This window comes from Saccopteryx leptura, chromosome 4 (genome assembly GCF_036850995.1).
Source record: "Saccopteryx leptura isolate mSacLep1 chromosome 4, mSacLep1_pri_phased_curated, whole genome shotgun sequence".
Classification (NCBI taxonomy): Eukaryota; Metazoa; Chordata; class Mammalia; order Chiroptera; family Emballonuridae; genus Saccopteryx; species Saccopteryx leptura.
The window spans coordinates 147159245-147181655 of record NC_089506.1 but is presented as its reverse complement, the minus strand read 5'-3'; the positions used below and the strand labels follow the sequence as shown (position 1 = coordinate 147181655).

The 22411-nt window shown below is 35.9% G+C and overlaps 1 protein-coding gene, 1 non-coding gene and 1 pseudogene across 2 annotated transcripts in view; all 3 read right to left on the bottom strand.

The window, feature by feature from the left end:
• ADGRV1 (adhesion G protein-coupled receptor V1) overlaps nucleotides 1–22411 on the bottom strand; it is a 697985-nt gene that overhangs the window by 187260 nt on the left and 488314 nt on the right. The window lies entirely within an intron of this gene.
• On the bottom strand, nucleotides 16458–16570 carry LOC136404651 (U6 spliceosomal RNA; annotated as a pseudogene).
• Nucleotides 20314–20389, bottom strand: TRNAG-ACC (transfer RNA glycine (anticodon ACC)). The gene has a single exon. It is a non-coding gene; the product is annotated as a tRNA-Gly (tRNA).

The window sequence follows — 22411 nt, the reverse complement described above, 5'->3', positions numbered from 1 at the left end:
ACTAAAGTGTGCCCCCTCAGCATCCCAAATTCCACCTCCCTCACTTTGTGGTACCAGGAGAGGCAGAGACAAACCCAACAGCTAGCTCCTAGAGCCACTCATTCCCATAAAGAATGAAGGTGCTCCATGTCTGGTCCCCAGTCTGTTACGTTGTGGAAAGTATTACCCAAAAACTTGAGATCACCATTGCTAGAGCTGTAAAGTTGAAGCAATAAAGTTCTCACAACATGCCCTACCCACCAATGCAAATGTAGCCCTGTCTACATCACTGCAATAGCAACATATCACTAGAGGACAGGCTAAAAAATTTACAGAGCTAAAAGTTCTGATACAGTGAAATCTACTGCAAGAAACCTCATAAAACTGAAATTATTTTTAATTTTTCCCCCTTTTTTCTTATTTTCTTTCTTCTCTTTTGAATTTTACTTTCTTTAATTTTCATATTTTTTATTTTTATTCTTTGTGGGTGTTTTTTAATTTTTGTTGGCTTTCAATATTTTTCTTTGTTTTTTCTTCTTTATTTGTCATAATTTTTAAATTTTTTGTTGTATTTTTAAATTTTTCATTTATTAATTTTATTTAGGTTTCTTAACAGTACAACTCTCAAATTTCATCAAGGAAGAAGAAATTGAATACCATGGCTATACAAGACAGAGATGTAGTTCAGAAAGAAAGTAAAAATCTCAAGAAAAAATATCTCAGTCACATGGAAACCTTGGAGTTAAATGATAGAGAATTCAAAATTGAAGTTCTGAAAATAATCAATGAGATGCAAGAAGACACCAAGAGGTAACTTAATGTATTCAGAAAAAAAATTAATGAACAAAAAGAGTACTTTATCAAGAAAATTGAAACTTTAAAAATAGAGATGTAGAACTCAATTTATTAACTGAAGTCAGAGATAGCAAGTTTAGCTAATAGAACAAGCTATATGGAGAAAGGAATCACTGACATTGAAAACAAGCCACTAGAGATGCTAGAGTGAAGAGCAGAGAGACTCATGAATTAAAAAAACTGAGAGAGCTCTACATGAATTGTCCGACTCCATCAGAAAGAGCAATATAAGAATAATGGGTATATTGTAAGAAGAAGAGAAGGAAAAGGGAATGGAGAACCTTAAATAATTGATGAGAATTTCCCAAGCCTATGGAAAGAGCTAGAATCTCAAATCCAACAAGAAAACAGAACACACACAATGTGTTCTGTTATTACCACAATGCAAACAGACCTACTCCAAGGCACACTGTAATATAATTCTCGATAAAAAAAAAATGACAAAGAAAGAATCCTCAAGGCAGTTAGGAAAAAGAAGAACATAGCATATATAAAGAAAAGTCCATTAAGTTATCATCAGAATGTTCAGCAGAAACTCTACAGCCAGAAGAGAGTAGACCCAAATATTCAAAGTACTAAAAGGGAGAAATTACCAGCCAAGAATACAATATCCATCAGTTATCCTTCAAATATTAATGAGAAATAAAAATTTTTACAGACATACAGAAGATGAGGGAATTTATCACCAGAAAATACCCACTACAGGAAATACTAAGGGGGGTTATTTGATCAGATACCAAGAACAAAACAAATCAAAACTACAAATAAAAGCTTCAAATATATCACAATAAAAACAAGGATAATCTTGTGACAACAATAATATGAAAGGGGAGAGAATAAAGATCTTCAGTAGCAAAGGAGGATGGAGTACAGAACCACTCATAAGACAAAGGACTCTTGTACATATGACAGTTTTTTTCTTAATAAGCTAATGATTACCACCTATGAAAAAGTAACTACTGAAACATACAGCTTAAAAAAGAAGAAACAGGAAGATCTGGCCAGTTGGCTCCATGGTAGTGCACTGGCCCGGCATGTGGATGTCCAGGGTTCAATTCCTGGTCAGGGCACCCAGGAGAAGCACCCATCTGCTTCTCTAGGCTCCCTCTGCTTTCTCTCTATCTCTCCTCCTCCCGAAGCCAAGGCTCCATTGGAGCAAAGCTGGCCCTGGGCGCTGAGGATGGTTCCATGGCCTACTCCTATGGCACAAGAATGGCTCCAGCTGCAACGGAGCAACACCCCAGGTGGGTAGAGCATCACTCCCTAGTGAGCTTGTCAGGTAGATCCAGATCGGGTGCATGCTGGAGTCTGTCTCTGCCTCCCCTCATCTCACTGAACAACAAACAAAAAAACAAAAAAAGAAAATATAGGGGAAAGAAGTATGGAATACCACCAAAAAACCTAAACAACTGACAGAAACAAAGAAGAGAAGAACCAAGCAAGACACAGATCTATCAGAAAACAAAGCATAAAATGGCTATGGGAAATCCTCAACTAGCAATAATTACTCTAATGTAAATGGACTAAGCTCATTAATAAAGAGGCATAGAATAGCAAATTAGATTAAAAACCAAAACCCAACAATATGCGTCCTTCAAAAGACACATCTAGATTCAAAGTGAAAGGTTAGAAAATGATTCTCCATGCAAATAATATCCAAAGAAAAGCAGGTATAGCCATATTCATAGCTGACTTTGTTGACTTCAAGACAACAAAGGAAACATGAGACAAAGATGGACATTTCATAATGATAAAGGGGACAGTGTATCAAGAAGACATACACTTCTTAATATATATGCACCGAACCAGGGTGCACTAAATTACATAAGACATCTACTAATTGATCTTAAAACAGAAGTTGACAAAAACAATTGTATTTGGAGATTTCAACAAACCATCGACTGCTTTTGATAGGTCATCCAACAGAAAATCAATAAAGAAATATTGGCCTTAAATGATACTCTGGACCAAATAAACATAACATTTATAGGACATTTTATCCCAAAACGTCAGATTATACATTCTACTACAGTGTGCATGGAACATTCTTAAGGATAGACCATATGTTGGCCCACAAAACAAACATCAACAAATTCTGAAAGACTGAAATTATACCAAGTGTATTTTCTGATCATAAAGCTTTAAAATTAGAATGCAACTGTAAAAAGAAAGTAAAGAAACCCACAATAATTTGGAAATTAAACAACATACATCTAAAAAATGACTGGGTAACAGAAGATATAAAAGCAGGGATCAAAGAGATATACAGATGCCTGACCTATGGTGGCGCAGTTTATAAAGCGTCAACCTGGAACACTGGTCACCAGTTCAAAACCCTGCACATGTCTAGTCAAGGCACATATGAGAGTTGATGCTTCCTGCTCCTCCCCCCTTTCTCTCTCTCTCTCTCTCACTCTCCTCTCTAAAATGAATAAATAAAAAAAAGAGATATACAGACAAATGAAAATGACAACACAACACATCAGAATTTCTGGATGAAGCGGAAGCACTAATAAGAGGGAAGCTTATATCATTACAGACTTATATCTAGAAACAAGAGAGATCCCAAGTAAACAATCTAACATCAAACCTTAAGAAACTAAAAAGAACAAAAGCAACCCAAAGTCAGCAAAACAAATAGTAAAAATTAGAGAACTAAATGAAATAGAGAACAAAAAAATCTATAGAAAAAGATAATACAACAAAGAGCTGGTTCTTTGAAAAGATTGATAAAATAGACAAACCACTGACTAGGCTAAGGAAAAAAGAGGAAGGACTCATATTTTGAAAATCCAAAAAGAATAAGGAGATATTAACACAAACATCATAGATATACAAAGGATCATAGTAGAATACTATGAAAAATTATATGGCACCAAATTCAATAATCTAAAAGAAATGGGTAAGTTCTTAGAACTAAACAATCTTCCTAAACTGAGTCATGAAGAAGTGGAAAACCTAAATAGACGTAGGAGCAGAGAAAAAATAGAAACTATCACAAAACTCCCCAGAAACAAAAGTCCAGGACCAGATGCCTACATTAGTAAATTCTACCAAACATTAAAAGATTTGGTATCTATTCTTCTCAAAGTCTTCCAAAAAATAGAAGCAGCAGCAATACTCCCCAACACATTATAGGAGGCCAACATGACCCTCATACCAAAACCTGGCAAGGACAAGAAAAAGAAAACTGCAGACCAATATCTTTAATGAATACAGATGCAAAAATTCCTAAACAAAATGAAAGCAAATCGAGTACAACATATTAAACAAATAATACATCACAATCAGTGGATTCATTCCAAGAGCACAAGGATGGTTCAACATATGTAAAATGATTAACGTTATACAACACACTAACAAAACAGAGAACAAATATTAATATCATATGATCCTATAAATAGATGCAGAAAGCCATTTGATAAGATACAACACTCCTTTACATTTAAAACATGCAATAAAATCAAAATAGAAGGAAAGTACCTCAACATAATAAAGGCTATGTATGACAAACCATAAGCTAGTATCATACTAAATGGTGAAAAAAGGAAGGCTGTTCCTTTAAAATCAGGAATGAGACAAGACTGCCCACCCTCTCCACTCTTATTCAACATAGTTCTGGAAGTTTTAGCTAGAATGATCAGGCAAGAGAAAGAAATAAAAGGCATTCATATCAGGAAAGAAGAAGTAAAAGGTATCACTTTTTGCAGATGACATGATACTGTAAATAGAAAACCTCAAAGACTCCAACAAAAAACTCTCAGAAACAATAAATCAATAAAGTCAAGTCACAGGATACAAAATCAATATATAAAAGTCCACTGCTTTCTTATATGCAAAGATGAAACATTGGAAAATTAATTAAAAAATAACAATTCATTTTATAATAGCAAAAACAAAAAAATAAAATACCTAGGAATAAACTTAACAAAGAATATGAAGGACCTATATACAAAAACTAAAAAACAATATTGAAAGAAATTGAAAAAGACAATGAAGTGGAAAATGTTCATGGACTGGAAGAATCAACAGTTAAAATGACCATATTACCCAAAGCAATATACAAATTTAATCCAATCTCCATCAAAATCCCAATGTCATATTTTAAAGAAATAGAACAAAAAATTACCAGGTTTGTATGGAACCATAAAAATCCCAAATAAACAAAGCAATCCTGAGGAAGAAGAATGAAGCCAGAGATATCACACTTCCTGCCTTCAAATTATACTATAGAGCAGTGGTAGTCAACCTAGTCCCTACTGCCCACTAGTTTGCATGCCAGCTTTCATGGTGGGTGGTAGAGGAGCAACCAAAGTATAAATAAAAAGATAGAGTTAACTATAGTAAGTTGTTTTATAAAGACTTATTCTGCCAAACTAAGCGAAAATCCGACATAAAATATTTGGTAATTATTATTATATGCTTTAACTTGCTATAACTCTGCTTTATAAATTTTATAAAGTAAAGTTACTTCCCTACTTTATAAGTCACCATTACTGTGGAATCGGTGGGCAGTTAGAAAATTTTACTACTAACAGGGATACAAAAGTGGGCGGTAGGTATAAAAAGGTTGACTACCCCTTCTATAGAGCCACAATAATCAAAACAGCATGGTATTAGCAGAAAAACAGACATACATACCAATGAAACAGAATTGAGAGCCCAGAAATAAAACCACATATATAGGGACAAATCATCTTTTTAATTTTTTTGTATTTTCTGAAGCGAGAAGTGGGGAGGCAGAGAGACAGACTCCCACATGTGCCTGACTAGGATCTACTCAGCATGCCCAGTAGGGGGCGATGCTCTGCCTATCTAGGGTATTGCTCTGTTGCAACCAGAGCCATTCTAGTGCCTGAGGCAGAGGCCCTTGAGCTATCCTCAGCACCCAGGCCAACTTTGCTCCAATGGAGCAATGGAGCCTTGGTTGTGGGAGGGGAAGAAAGAAAGAGAGACAAAGAGACAGAGAGAAAGAGAAAGGAGAGAGGGAAGGGTGGAGAAGCAGATGGGCGTTTCTCCTGTGTGTCCTGGCCAGGAATCATGGACTAATCATCTTTGACAAAGGAACAAAAAAAAACACAATGTAGAAAAGAAAGCCTTTTCAATAAATGGTGCTGGGAAAATTGGAAAGCCATATGTGAAAGAATGAAACTTGACTACAGTTAGTCCCCCTGCACAAAAGTTAATTCAAAATAGAATAAAGACTGAAATATAACAAGAAAAACAATAAACTACATTGAAGAAAACATAGGTACTAAGTTCATGAACCTTGGCTGTAGAAAACAATTTATGAATTTGACTGCAAAGGCAAGGGAAGTAAAGGCAAAAATAAATGAATAGGACTATTTCAAACTAAAAAGCTTCTGCACAGTAAAAGAAACTGACAATAAAACAAATAAGCAGGCAACAAAATGGAAGATGATATTTGCAAACAACAGCTCCCATAAGGGTTAATATCCAAAATATATAAAGAACTCACAAAGCTCAGCAAGAAGCAAGCAAAGAATCCAAGTAAAAAACGGGGAGAGGACCTGAACAGACAATTCTCCCAAAAGGACATACACACAGCCAAAAGACATATGAAAAGATACTAATCTTCACTAGCTATTAGAGAAATGCAAATCAAAACTACAATGAGCCCTGGCCGGTTTGCTCAGCGGTAGAGCGTCGGCCTAGCGTGCAGAGGACCCGGGTTCGATTCCCGGCCAGGGCACACAGGAGAAGCGCCCATTTGCTTCTCCACTCCTCCGCCGTGCTTTCCTCTCTGTCTCTCTCTTCCCCTCCCGCAGCCAAGGCTCCATTGGAGCAAAGATGGCCCGGGCGCTGGGGATGGCTCTGTGGCCTCTGCCTCAGGCGCTAGAGTGGCTCTGGTCGCAACATGGCGACGCCCAGGATGGGCAGAGCATCGCCCCCTGGTGGGCAGAGCATTGCCCCATGGTGGGTGTGCCGGGTGGATCCTGGTTGGGCGCATGCGGGAGTCTGTCTGACTGTCTCCCCCTGTTTCCAGCTTCAGAAAAATGGAAAGAAAAAAAACAAAAACAAAAAAACTACAATGAGATACTACTCACACCTGTTAGATTGGCTATTATCAACAAGACAAGTAATTACAAGTGTTGGAGAGGCTGTGGAGAAAAATGAACCCTCATTCACTGTTGGTGGCTCTGTATCTACCTGGATACAGTATATTTCTCCACGGTTCTGGAGAACCGTGACTAATACCCTGCATTTACCTATCAAAGTCATAAAATTCACCATTAACACACTAGCATTGGTGTTGGAAGACAGGGACCCTCAAGAAATACTGAGACTGTAAATGTTCAACCTTTCTGGGGGAGCTTGGCAATGTTAATATTTCTAAAACTGTCAAATCTTTAACCCAGTAATTTCATTTCAAAAAGTCAGTGATGCAGAACCATGATATAGCATATCACATGTAGGATTTTTAAATATTATAAAGGGGGACAAGGGATTACTTAAATGTCTAATACTGGGAAACAATAAACATTCATGGTAAAGTCTATCATGAAAGATATTACGACTCCATTAAAAAAATTTAGAGTGAGAGGGCACACATGACCCCCAAGGAATCTGCTGAGATCTGAGCTGACGGAGGCAGTCCCAGAAGTGGTCCAAATGGGCGCGCGAGCACATGCGAGCCCAACCACAGCAGCGGCGGTCGCGAAGGTGGGCTGGAGCCAGGAGCACCTGAGCCCAAAAGCCCCAGGCAGCAACAGCAGCGGTGGCCTGGTAGAAAGACCACAAAACGAGAGCTAAAATGTCTAGCCAGAAAAACACCTGAGGCGAAGAAGTAGGCCACATCTAATACTGTACCTAGTCACTGAATTATAGTACTGAGACCAACAAGTAGCCAGCAATAAAAGACAACAGAAAGCGGATTTTAGGGGAGCTTAAATTTTTAAAGTAACTTCTTCCAGGCCAAGAGCAGATAAAAGCAAACCTAGGTGTGCAGCTGATATTTACAACGGTATCTGGACCCAGCAGAGGCAGGCACAGGATCTGGATAACCTGCAGCTCCCAAAAAGTGGATAAGAACCGGGCAAAGGCAGTGACTCCCATTGACCTGCACCAAACCTCAACCAGGGAAGCCCAGGGCAACACAGATAAAATGGGAAGACAGAGAAGTGTAATCCAAATGACTCAACAAGAGAAACCCTCAGAAAAAGTGCTGAGTGAGACGGATATAAGCAAACTACTGGAGGCAGAGTTTAGAATAATGGTTATTAGAATGCTGAAAGATCTTACAACAACAATGGAAGGTAACAGTGAGGACATAAATAAAGAAATAAGTATTAAAAAGGACATTAAAATAATAAAGAAGAACCACTCAGAAATGATAAATACAATATCTGAAATGAAGACTACACTAGACGCAATTAATAGCAGGCTGCATAAAGTAGAGGATCAAATCGGAGATTTAGAAGACAAGATAAACGAAAACACAGAAGCAGAGCAGCAAAAAGAAAAGAGAATAAAAAAATCTGATGAAACTCTAAGAGAGCTGTGTGACAATATAAAGAGAAACAACAACCGCATCATAGGAGTTCCTGAAGAAGAAGAGAAAGAACAAGGGTTAGAAACCTAGTTCAATCAAATTATAGCTGAAAACTTCCTTAAATTGACACAGGACAAAGTCACACAAGTTCAAGAAGCACAGAGAACTCCATTAAAGAGAAACACAAAGAAATCCACACCAAGACACATCATAATTAAAATAGCAAAGCTAAGAGATAAAGAAAAAATATTAAAAGCTGCTAGAGCAAAAAAGGCTATGACCTACAAAGGATGACATCCAACTTCTCAACAGAAACACTTGAGGCTAGAAGGGAATTGCAAAAAATATTCAAAATAATTCAGAACAAGAACATACAACCAAGACTACTTTATGAGCAAGGCTATTGTTTAAAATCAAAGGAGAAATAAAAAGTTTCCCAGACAAAAAGAAACTCAAGGAATTCATTACAACCAAACCAAGGCTATAAGAAAAGTTAAGGGGCCTGTTGTAAACAGAACAAAGGGGGAAAAGCATACAGCCAAAAAGGAATGTAGCATTAAAGAACAAAATGGCAATAAACAACTACATATCAATAATAACCTTAAATGTAAATGGATTAAATGATCCAATCAAAATGATTGGGTAGCTGCATGGATAAGAAAACAGGACCCATACATACATTGTCTACAAGAGACACACCATAAGACAAAAGATACACATAGATTAAAGGTAAAAGGATGAAAAAAAATATTTCATGCAAATGGAAATTGAAAAAAAGCTGGGGTAGCAATATTTATATCAGACAATATGGCTAAAACAAAGGCTATAGTAAGAGATAAAGAAGGTTACTACATAATGATAAAGGGAGTAATCCAACAAGAAGATATAGCCATAATAAATATCTATGCACCTAATATGGGAGCACCTAAATATATAAAGCAGACTTTGATGGATATATAGGGCAAGATCAACAGCAATACTATAATAGTAGGAGATTTCAATACCCCATTGACATCACTAGATAGAACCTCAAGAAAGAAAATTAACAAAGAAACAGCAGATTTAAAGGACACTAGATCAACTTGATTTAATAGATATCTTTAGAACCTTTCACCCTAAAGCAGCAGAATATACATTCTTTTCAAGTGCTCATGGTACATTCTCTAGGATAGACCACATATAGGACACAAAAGCAGTCTCAACAAATTTAAGAAGATTGAAATCATATAAAGCGTTTTCTCAGATCACAATGGCATGAAACTAGAAATCCACCACAATAGAAAAACTTAAAAATACTCAAACACATGGAAACTAAATAGCATGTTATTAAATAACAAATGCGTTAACAATGAAATCAAAGAAGAAATAAATTCCTAGAAATGAATGATAATGAACATACATCAACTCAAAATTTATGAGACACAGCAAAAGCAGTCCTGAGAGGGTAGTTGATAGCACTACAGGCATTCCTTAAGAAGTTTGAAAAAGCTCAAATAAACAACCTAACCCTTCATCTAAAAGAAATAGAAAAGGAACAGCAAGAAAAGCCCAGAGGTAGTAAAAGGAAGGAAATAATAAAGATCAGAGCAGAAATAAATGAAATAGAAGCTAAAGAATCAATACAGAGGATCAATGAGACCAAGAGCTGTTTCTTTAAAAGAGTAAACAAGATCAATGAACCTTTAACCAGACTCACCAAGAAAAAGGAGAGGACTCAAAATAAATAAAATTAGAAATGAGAGTGGAGAAATAACAACTGACACAACAGAAATACAAAATATTGTAAGAAAATACTATGAAGAACTGTATGCCAAAAAATTAAACAACCTAAGTGAAATGAACAAATTCCTTGAAACATATAATCTTCCAAAAATCAATCTGGAAGAATCAGAAAACCTAAAGAGACTGATTACAACAAATGAGATAGAAAAACTTACCAAATAGCTTCCAAAAAACAAAAGCCCTGGGCCTGATGGCTTTACTAGTGAATTCTACCAAATATTCAAAGAAGAACTAACTCCTATCCTTCTCAAGCTATTTCACAAAATTCAAGAGAAAGGAACACTTCCAAGTTCCTTTTATGAGGCAAGCATAATTCTGATTCCAAAACAAGGCAAAGACAACACAAAGAAAATTATAGGCCAATATCCCTGATGAATTTAGATGCTAAAATCCTCAACAAAATATTAGCAAACTGGATCCAGCAATACATGAATAAAATCATACATCATGATCAAGTAGGATTTATTCTGGGGAGGCAAGGATGGAACAACATTTGTAAATCAATCAATGTGATCCACCACATAAACAAAAGGAAGGAGAAAAACCAAATGAAAATTTCAATAGATGCAGAAAAAGCATTTGATAAAATCCAGCATGCATTTATGATCAAAACTCTTAGTAAAGTGGGAATACAGGGAACATACCTCAACATGATAAAGGGCATCTATGACAAACCCACAGCCAACATCATAATTAATGAACAAAAACTAAAAGCAGTCCCCCTAAAATCAGGAACAAGGCAGGGGTGCCCTCTTTCACCACTCCTATTCAACATAGTACTGGAAGTCCTAGCTACAGCAATCAGACAAGAAGAAGAAATAAAAGGCATCCAAATTGGAAAAGAAGAAGTAAAACTATCATTATTTGCAGATGATATGATACTGTATATAGAAAACCCTAAAGTCTCAGTCAAAAAACTACTGGATCTGATAAATGAATTTAGCAAGGTGCCAGGATATAAAATTAATACACAGATATCAGAAGCATTTTTATACATGAACAATGAAATGTCAGAAAGAGAAATTAAGGAAACAATCTCCTTTACTACTGCAACAGCAACAAAAAAAAGTACCTAGGAGTAAACTTAACCAAGGAGGTTAAAGGCTTGTACTCAGAATATTATAAAACATTGATAAAAGAAATCAAGGAAGACACAAACAAGAGGAAGTATATACCATGTTCATGGTTAGGAAGAATAAACATCATTAAAATGTCTATATTACCCAAAGTAATTTATAAATTCCATGCAATACCAATTAAAATACCAATGACATACTTCAAAGATATAGAACACATATTCCAAAAATTTATACGGAACCAAAAGAAAACACAAATAGCCTCAGCAATCTTGACAAAGAAGAATAAAGTGGGAGGTATCACACTCCCTAATATCAAGTTATTCTACAAAGCCACTCAATTCAAAACAACTTGGTACTGGCATAAGAATAGGCTTATAGATCAATGGAACAGAACAGAGAACCCAGAATAAACCCACACCTTTGTGAACAATTGATATTTGACAAAGGAGGTAAAAGAATACAATGGAGTAAAGACAGTCTCTTTAACAAATGCTGTTGGGAAAACTGGCAGCTACCTGCAAAAAAAATGAAACTTGACCACCAACTTACACCACTCACAAAAATAAACTCAAAATGGATAAAAGACTTTATGTAAGTCATGAAACCATATGCATCTTAGAAGAAAACATAGGTAGTAAGCTTACCGACATCTATCGCAGCAATGTATTTGCTGATTTATCTCTATAGGCAAGTGAAATAAAAGACAGGATAAACAAATGGGACTATATCAAACTAAAAAGCTTTAGCACAGCCAAAGATAATATGAACAGAATAAAAAGACAAACCACACAATGGGAGAACATATTCGACAATACATCTGATAAGGTGTTAATAACCAAAATTTATAAAGAACTTGTAAAACTCAACACCAGGAAGACAAATAATCCAATCAAAAATGGGCAAAAGAAATAAATAGACACTTCTCCAAAGAGGACCTACAGATGTCCAATAGATAGATGAAAAAATGTTCAACATCACTAATCATTAGAGAAATGCAAATTAAAACCAGAATGAGATACCACCTCACACCAGTCAGAATGGCGCTCATTGACAAAACAACACACGATAGGTGCTGGTGAGGATGTGGAGAAAAGGGAACCCTCCTGCACTGCTGGTGGGAATGCAGACTGGTGCAGCCACTATTGAAAACAGTGTGGAGATTCTTCAAAAATTTAGAAATGGAACTGCCTTTTGATCCAGCCATCCCACTTATAGGAATATATATCCCAAGAACACCGTATTACCGACTGAAAAAAAGAAATGCACCCCCATGTCTATGGCAGCATTGTTCACAATAGTGAAGATCTGGAAACAGCCCAAGTGTCCATCAGTGGACGAGTAGATTAAAAAACTGTGGTACATATATACAATAAAATACTATGGGGCCATGAAAAAGAAGGAAATATTTAATTTTGCAACAATAAGGATGGACCTGGATACTATTATGTTGAGTGAAATAAGCCAGGCAGAGAAAGAAAAATATCATATGACCTCACTCATTTGAGGAATCCAAGGAACAATGTGAACTGAGGAACAGAATTAAACCTGAAGGGAAGGGGGGAGGGAACTGTTGGGAGGGGGGTAAGGGAGATATTGATGGGAATATGGGGGAGGGGGGATGCTTTTGTGGAGACACTAAAATCTATGTAAACACAGTAAATTAATTAATTAATTAAAAAAATTTTTAAGGTAGCCTGACCAGGCAGTGGCCCAGTGGACAGAGGACAGACCTGGGAAGCTGAGGATCCAGGTTAGAAAACCCGAGGTCTCTGGCTTGAGCGTGGGCTCACCACCAGCTTGAGCATCGGATCACAGACATGACCCCATGGTTGCTGGCTTGAGCCCAAAGGTCATTGGTTTAAACAAAAGGTTTAAAAAAGGTCACTGGTTCAGCTGGAGCTCTCTGGTTAAGGCACATATATGAAGCAATCAATGAACAATTAAGGTGCCACAACTACCAGTTATTGCTTCTCATCTCTCTCCCTTCCTGTCTGGCTCTGTCTCTCTCTCTCAGTTAAAAAAAAAATTGAGGTGTACTTACTGGCTTGGAAATTCTGATGATATATCATTAAATGACATAGAGGAAATAAAACTATGTGATCCCAATTTTGTATTATTAAAATAAAAATGTATGAATCTAGACATAACCAGAAACAACACATCAACAATTAGAAGTACTTATGGTTGAATAATGAAAATATATCTGATTTTTATTTTAAAAATTATATTATCTATGCTTCCTATAACTTGTAAAATAATGATTGATTTTACAACATAAAAGAACATATTTTAAGAAAAAAAAAAAAAGCGCACAGATCCTCTGCTCCTGAGAAGCTACAATATAGAAAATAGAACCACAAAATCAACTGTCAAAAAATCCTCTTGAGCCAGGAATGGTTTTTTTAAGTTGTACTTAGTATCGTATTTGACCAACTGTTTATATTTGTGGGCATTTCCTTTTTCATTAGAGACCTGGTATTCAACAGAACTTCCTCTATAAATAACTGATTTGTTTCCTGACCTAATACACACTTGACTGTTTATGATAGTACGGGCTTTTTCAGTTTTCCAAATGAGAGTATTTGAGAGATTGCAAAATGCCTTGTAATAAAGAGCATCTGAATAAAAGCGGACCAAATTTTTCATTTTATCCCTGAACTATTTAAAAAAAATAGTGAGATGAAATTCAATTTCACCTCTATCATTACAACTCTACTGCCTGCAGTTTTACAATGACATTGTTTCTAATGCTTTATTTGGCTTGATATGCCTAAGTTCTTAGCACTTTGCATGAAAAGCTAATCACTAGTCTTTCTGATTTTGCCCCTAGTTAATAAATCAGGATAAACAAAGAGTGAGCTTCTTGTGGCAACACATATTTTCACTATTTTGACCCTGAGACAATTACTTCAAAGGTTCTCAATATATTATCATACTTGAAAAATTTAATTTGCACACATAATGCTTAAAATAATTCTCTGAAATAATCTGATATCACACAAAAGCTCATTTCATACATTAACTGTAAATTATTTTTAAAAATGGATGAGATATGTTAATAGAGAAATAAAAATTCAAGAAAAATAAAAGCTAATATCCTTAATGTAGCCCATCTTCAAAAAAGAAAAGAAAAAAAATACTTTTAAAATTGTTGGAAAACATGGACAATCAGGAAAAATAATGCAGGAAAATGAACAAATGATTCACAAAAGAAATAAAAATGCTAAATAAAGCTATGCAAAGATATTCACATTCATAGGGTTGCATGAGGATAAATGAGGCCACATACTTAGTATAATGCCTGGCACATAAGTGAAACTATTAAATCATTATTAATTATTAAATAAAAATTTAACTACATATATATATATGTGTGTGTGTGTGTGTGTGTGTATGTGTGTGTCAATCTATCTATCCATCTATCTCTACATATCTCACATTGTCAAACACTGAAAAAAATTTAGGATGCCCAGAGTAATCAAGAATGTGGGGTAACAGGCTCTGTCATAATTTGTATTTGAGTGTAAAAAGGTGTGCCCATACTGGAAAACACTTTGGTAATATCTTTGAAAGTTAAAAAAAAAATTATATGTGTCTTTGAATGAACCATTCCACTGTCAAAATTAGAAAATATTAACACAAGTGTACGAAGATATCTATATAGGGATATTCATTATAACACTATTAAGAGAAAAACTGAAAATACTACAGAAGCCCACCAATAGAGTATTAATATAATAAAATATTATAGTATAAAATGTGATTAATATATACTGACATAAAAAATTGTCCAATAAATAAAAAGTATTGAATAAATTGAAAAATAGTACATATAGTATCTCATTTTTGTTGTATGTGTGTGTATGTGTGTGTGTGTGAGCTTATATATATAAATGTGGTATAATACACACAGAAAAAAAGAAAAAATATATACTAATTATTTTTGGGGTAAGGTTACAGGTTAGGTAATAATTATCATAATATTGTTATTATAGTAAGTATTAAGACTTGGAGAAGTTATTACTGATATGAATGAAGTCAGTATAAATAAATATATTTATATGACACTACACTCTGAGAATAATTTTAGAATAAAATTAGTTATTTTCAGAGATGGAAGGATATATATAGTTCATCTTTCAACATAAATGAAGCTGAAGTTCTACTATTTTTTCAGAACTCATGACCTTACCAAAAATGGCTCTCTGAAACTAAATGAATACTTACCCTTTCATTTCAGATTGTATTCAAATTAAACTTTAAAAATATCTGCTATAGGCTGAATTTTATGCCACCCCAAAAAAAACACCTTATGTTGAACCCTTAAACCTCAATGAGATATATTTGGATGTGGGGCGTTTGGGAGGTGATTATTGTTATATTAGGTGTTGAGTTCTGGGCCTTGTGATGAGATTAATTCCCTCACAAAGACAGAAGGAAACATAGGCTCTCTCTCACCTGTCTGTGCATGCACAATGGAAAGCCATGTGAGGACATGACCAGCCAGCGAGCCCTCACCAAGAACCCGACCTTGCTGGCACTTTGATATGAATTCCAGCTTCTGGAATTGTGAGAAAGAAATGTTTATTATTGAAGTTACCCAGGCATTCTGTTCTATCAGAACTAAATAAGACAGTGTCATCTAGAAGATGACAAGCTTTAGAAACATTTCCCCCTCACCCACTTATGACAAAAATAAAACTAAACAGAACAAACTCTAATTTATGTTGATAAATTTTTCAGTTTCAGAAATATTAAAGATTGTGTTATTTGCAATCCTGATACCAAAGATTCAAAAGAAAATAACAGAAATAATTTAAATGACAGTTTCAGAATAGCTGTAGGTAGAAAAATGGTAAGCTGCCCCTCAGGAATTTGTAGGGTTAATAATGTTTAGCCAGGCTTGTCTGATAGGTTACATGTAATTACCACTTCCTATGAGACACGTATTCACAGGCTCTCACAACTGACCCTTCCTCTTGCCTGGCACTGCACATATATTTTCTCTACATGTATCACCTCACTCAGTTCACAACTCAATCCTATTACACAAGTTTTATTACACCTATTCCACAGACGAAGAGCTTTAGGCTTGCAGATGTAACTTGCTCTGTGTCACAGAGCTACAACATGGCAGAGCCAGTATTAGCTCCTTAAGTCCCTGATCTTTTCACTGCATTCTAGTCAAGGAAAATTTTACAGTCTCATCACCAGATACATTTCGTACAGTGAATTTGCTAAAGTACATTTTTTTAATGGAATGCTTCATGAATTTGCATGTCATCGTTGTGCAGGGGCAATACTAATCTTTTCTGCATTGTTCCAATTCTAGTATAAATATTTGTGCTGCCAAAGCAAGTACACTTTTCTGTAGTTTCCTACATTTCAGCACCTAGGTGATGTAGACGTTAAGGACATTTACATAAATTGGAAGCCTGTATACTAGAAGTCAGTCTGAGTTGCATCTGGCCACAGATGCTTATTTACAAATGTTAATTGGGTATGACTACTAAATAAATATTCTTTTTACTAAATGATGCTACTTGATAGTAATGCTAACCATTTTATATAGCAGGATATTGAGGTGGAGCTTGAATGAATGTTAAATCATTTATAATTTTTATTCAAATACAAGACATGGTGGAGTTTGTTCTTCTGACATCCTATGTTGAACAGGGTTCAGTGAATGCTTTACAGAGAGAAAGAGTGACAGAGGTAACTTATCTATGAACTTCTCCAGTGATTAAGATAGTAAAATGAATCTAGGGCTTTTTAACTTAGAATGTTCACAGGAAATTCTCATCTCTGTCTTCTAATGGCAACTTTTTCTACTTAAATGTTTTGCTAGTGGGTTTTAGTTATTATACTGCCATGGGGACACAGCTAGAGAATACAAAAACTTTTGTAAATTATTATTCACATTAAACTGTATACTGACAAATGTATGCTAGACACATATCAAGGCTATTATGTGCCTTTTCTTCATTATCCACAGCAATGAGCAGCTAACAAGAAACTTTGTCATGTTGTGTTGACATAAGCCAAGCCAGACCAGGACGGCACAATCACTTGTGGAAAAAAGAATTTCATGTTTGTAGATATATCATAAAGATATGATGGACATTTGCAGTTTTCCATGCAAATAAATTTGAAAGTTTACATGAAATAGATTTTTAACATAACATAGATTACCAAAATTATTCCCATGATTTAAGACCAATATCTACAGATTTTAATGCTATATGAAAAGGAAGATAAACTTTTAAAGTTCTTTTTTCTTTTTTAAGTGAGAGGAGGGGAGATAGACAGACTCCCACATGGCCCTGACCAGGATCCACCTGGCAACCTTATCTCGGGCTGATGCTCAAGTACAGAGCTATTGTATGCCTGAGGCTGACATGCTTGGAACAACCAAGCTATCCTCAGCACCAGGGCGCATGCTCAAAACAACTGAGCCACCGGCTGTGGGAAGGGAAGAGGGAGCAATGGGGGAGAGAGAGGGGAAAAGAAGCAGATGGTTGCTTCTCCTGTGTGCCCTGACTGGGAATTGAACCCAGGACATCCATACACCCAGCCGACACTCTATCCACTGAGACACTGGACAGGGCCTAAAGTCCTTCTTTACAGCAAATAAAACACTGCCATATAAACCAATTAAAAGCAGTTTAAACAAAGAAAACAACAGACCAATATAACTTATGAAGAGTGATATAAAACACTAAATAAAATATAAATGACGAGCATCCAACTCCACATTAAGAAAGGGATACCGCCTGGGCCCTGGCCAGTTAAATCAGTGGTAGGGCATCAGCTGACGAGTGGATGTCCTACATTCAATTCCCGGGCAGGGCACACAGGAGTGACTGCTTCTCTACACCTCCCCCTTTTCTCTCTCCCTCTCCTGTAGTCATGGCTCGATTTATTAATTTGAGCAAGTTGCTCCTGGGCCATGAGAATGGCTCCATGGTCTCCGCCTCAAGCACTAAAAATAGCTGGGTTGAGCAACAGAGCAACACCCCAGATGGTCAGAGCATCACCCCAGAGGGGGCTTGCTGGATGGATCCTGGTCCGGGCACCTGCAGAGTCTTATCTTTCTGTCTTCCCTGTCTTCACTTAATTAAAAAAAGAAAGAAAGAAAGAAAGAAAGAAGGAAGGAAGGAAGGAAGGAAGGAAGGAAGGAAGGAAGGAAGGAAGGAAGGAAGGAAGGAAGGAAGGAAGGAAGGAAGGAAGGAAGGAAGGAAGGAAGGAAGGAAGGAAGGAAGGAAGGAAGGAAGGAAGGAAGGAAGGAAGGAAGGAAGGAAGGAAAGAAAGAAAGAAAGAAAGAAAAGAAAAGAAAAGAAAAGAAAACGATACAGCCTGACTGGTGGTGGCGCAGTGGATACAGTGTCAACCTGGGACCCTGAGGCCCCAGCTCTGAAAACCCAAGGTGGCCAGCAGTGGTGGGATTCAGCGAGTTTTCACTGTTTTAGCAGAACCGATAACTAATTTTTTGTTGAGTTTAGCCAAGAGTTTGTTAAAATGGCACTTGTAATCAGCCTTCTCTCTAAGGTGGGCGCCTGGGTAGCTGCCCAGTGTGGAAATCCCAAATTTACATCCTTATTCTTTTTTAATGTTCATCTGCACAACAGCATATTCTAAGTGCCCATAGTAATGTTCATTATGTTCAGAGGTGAAAAAAAATTGATAGAACTATGCTTGTAATATTTATTTATTCATCTCATAAAACTCATTACACCTTTGATAAAATACTACATTTTAATTTCCTGTGTGTTACTTCAGTAAACATATAACATAAAGAGAAAAGTGACAAAACAACCAGGGATGACAAACTGTCATTGAATATATCTTAAATAACAGTTTTATTGTTTTTTGTCAGGTATTATTTAATTTTTTTCATTAATATTTTAAAATTCTTATAATCTAGTTTTGTATACCTCTTTTATTGCTCTTATTTAAGAGTTAAATGCATGAAATTACAAACTACCTTTCGGTATATATATTTTTTATACTTAAAACGGTCATAAGGGCAGAGAATCAGTTGTTAAATTATTTGAATCCCACCACTGTTTGCTGACTTGAGCATGGGATCATCTGGCTTGAGTGCAAACTCACCAGCTTGAGTGTGGGATTGCTGGCTTGAACGTGGGATCATAGACATGACCCTAGGGTCGCAACTTGAGCAAGGGGTCACTGGCTCAGCTTGAGTCCCCTGGTCAAGGCACTTATGAGAAGCAATTAATGAACAACTAAAGGGATGCAACTACGAGTTGATGTTTCTCCTCCATCTCCCTTTCTGTCTCTCAAAAAAAAAAAAAAAAAAAAAAAAAAAAAAAAGATACAATGACCAAGAGGGATTTCTTCTTCTAGGAAGGCTAGGTATGTTATACCTAATAATATCATACATATATAAATGTATTAAGTGAGAGGAGGGGAGATAGACTCCCACATATGCCCCAACCAGGATCCACCTGGCAATCTCATCTCAGGCTGATGCTCAAGTACAGAGCTATTTTTAGTGCCTGAGGCTGACATGCTCAGACCAACCCAGCTATCCTCAGCACCCAGGGCCTATGCTTGAAACAATTGAGCCTCTGGCTGTGGGAGGGGAAGAGAGAGAGAATGTATAAAGATACATTCTTGTATCTTAATATATGAAGATACATTAATAAAATGATATAATTGCCTCCAAAAATGTTGAAAAGCCTCTGATGAAATTTAACACCCATTTACAATAAAGCATTCAAAAAAACAGAAATTAAGAAATATATATATATATATATATATATATTTTTTTTTTTGCATTTTTCTGAAGCTGGAAACAGGGAGAGACAGTCAGACAGACTCCCGCATGCGCCCAACCGGGATCCACCTGGCACGCCCACCAGGGGCAATGCTCTGCCCACCAGGGGGCGATGCTCTGCCCATCCTGGGCATCGCCATGTTGCGACCAGAGCCACTCTAGCGCCTGGGGCAGAGGCCAAGGAGCCATCCCCAGCGCCCGGGCCATCTTTGCTCCAATGGAGCCTTGGCTGCGGGAGGGGAAGAGAGAGACAGAGAGGAAGGCGCAGCAGAGGGGTGGAGAAGCAAATGGGCGCTTCTCCTGTGTGCCCTGGCCGGGAATCGAACCCAGGTCCTCCACACGGTAGGCCGATGCTCTACCGCTGAGCCAACCGGCCAGGGCTAAGAAATATTTTTAAATTTAATAAAACACATATATTTTATTCCTAATGCCAGCATCTTATTTAATGGAGAATATATAAACAGGTATATATCTTATTTAATGGGGAAACACTAGAGAAATATCCACTACACAAAATAAAAAAAAGCTAAAGATCACCACTGTCTATTTAAACAGTATTCAACATTGTACAACAGGTATTAGCCAATGAAGCCATACATGAGAAATCAATTAGGGTTGCCGATGGATCTGGTTGGGGCACATGTGGGAGTCTGCCTATCTTCCTTCCTTTCACCCAAAATAAATAAATAAATAAATAAATAAATAAATAAATAAATAAATAAATAATAACAGTCTCAATGGACATATCCAGAATAGGGGTCCCCGAACTTTTTACAAAGGGGGCCAGTTCACTGTCCCTCAGATCGTTAAAGGGCCGGACTATAAAAAAAACTATGAACAAATCCCTATGCACACTGCACATATCTTATTTTAAAGTAAAAAAAAAACAAAACAGGAACAAATGCAATATTTAAAATAAAGAACAAGTAAATTTAAATCAACAAACTGACCAGTATTTCAATGGGAACTATGCTCCTCACACTGACCACCAATGAAAGAGGTGCCCCTTTCGGAAGTGTGGCGGGGGCTGGATAAATGGACTCGGGGCCGCATGCGGCCCGCGGGCCATAGTTTGGGGACCCCTGATCCAGGACATCAAAAATAAATAAGTCAAACTTTAAATTCACTTATTTTATTATTTTAATAAAATAATTTAGTTAAGTTAAAAATGCATCATTTGCTACATAAATCAACAGTCTTCATTGTACACACATTAAACAAAGAATAGAGGTGGGAAAAAGTAGGTTTACAGCAATGAGTACACAAAACAGTGTATTTTCATATTATTATATTATTTATTTACAATTTATTGTATTTATTATTATTAACCTACTCTTACCCACCCCTGGATAATGGTCAGAAAAAAAACTCTGCTTATAATAACAATAAATAAGATTAAATATGTAGAAATACTTTTAATGAGATATTTTCATAATCTATATACAAAGAAAATTGTATAAATTCCTCTGAAATACTCAAAACTAGATTTGAACAAATGAAAACATTAGGTTTTTTCTTGGATAAGATAACACAACATTAAAAAAAAAAGATAACACAACATTGTAAAAATGAAAGTTTTCTCTAAGTTAAGTTATATATTTAATATAATCTCAACAAAATACAGAAAAACTATTTTATGGAGGTAGGCAATTAAGACATAAAGCTTGCATTAAAAAGTCAATATTCAAAAATAACCAGAAAAACATGAACAACAAAAAAATACTATGAAAGTGGAGAACTAGCCTTACTGAGACATTAAAATACGCTAAGAAAGCCTCAATAATTAAAATTATGAGAATGGTACATGAATAGACCAAAGATGTGTAAAATAAAATAGAAAATCTACACATAGACCTTAGAATGTATGGAATATAGTATATAATAAAGGTGTGTCTACAAGTATTGGTATAAATATGGAATTTTAAATAAATAGTAATGGGTCAACTAGGTAGAAATTTTAAAAAGATAAAATATCCACAAAAAAATACAAATGCATTATAAATTTTTAAAAATTACACCACAGAAGTACCAGAAGAAAGTATAGAAGAATTCCTCTTTAATTTTAGTTCCAGGAAAGGCTTGCTCACAGTGACTGAAAATCCAAAGGCAATAAAAAGAAAAAAAATTGATACATTACTAATTAAAAAGTCACATGACAAAAAACAACATAATATGATATATGATAAAAATATTTTCTACTTATACTATATATAAAGCAGAGTATCCATAAAAATAATTGCAAAAATTTTCAGAATATACTTTCTTAGCATTCTGTGAATAAACCAAAGGCTTGCAGCTACCCAGAAAGCATGGAAGACAAGCTACTCAAAAGCTGAACCTTGGGAAGAACAGCAAGCTTTACGCAGTGTCATTTGCTCTAGTTTCATATCCTGCTCTGCTTTC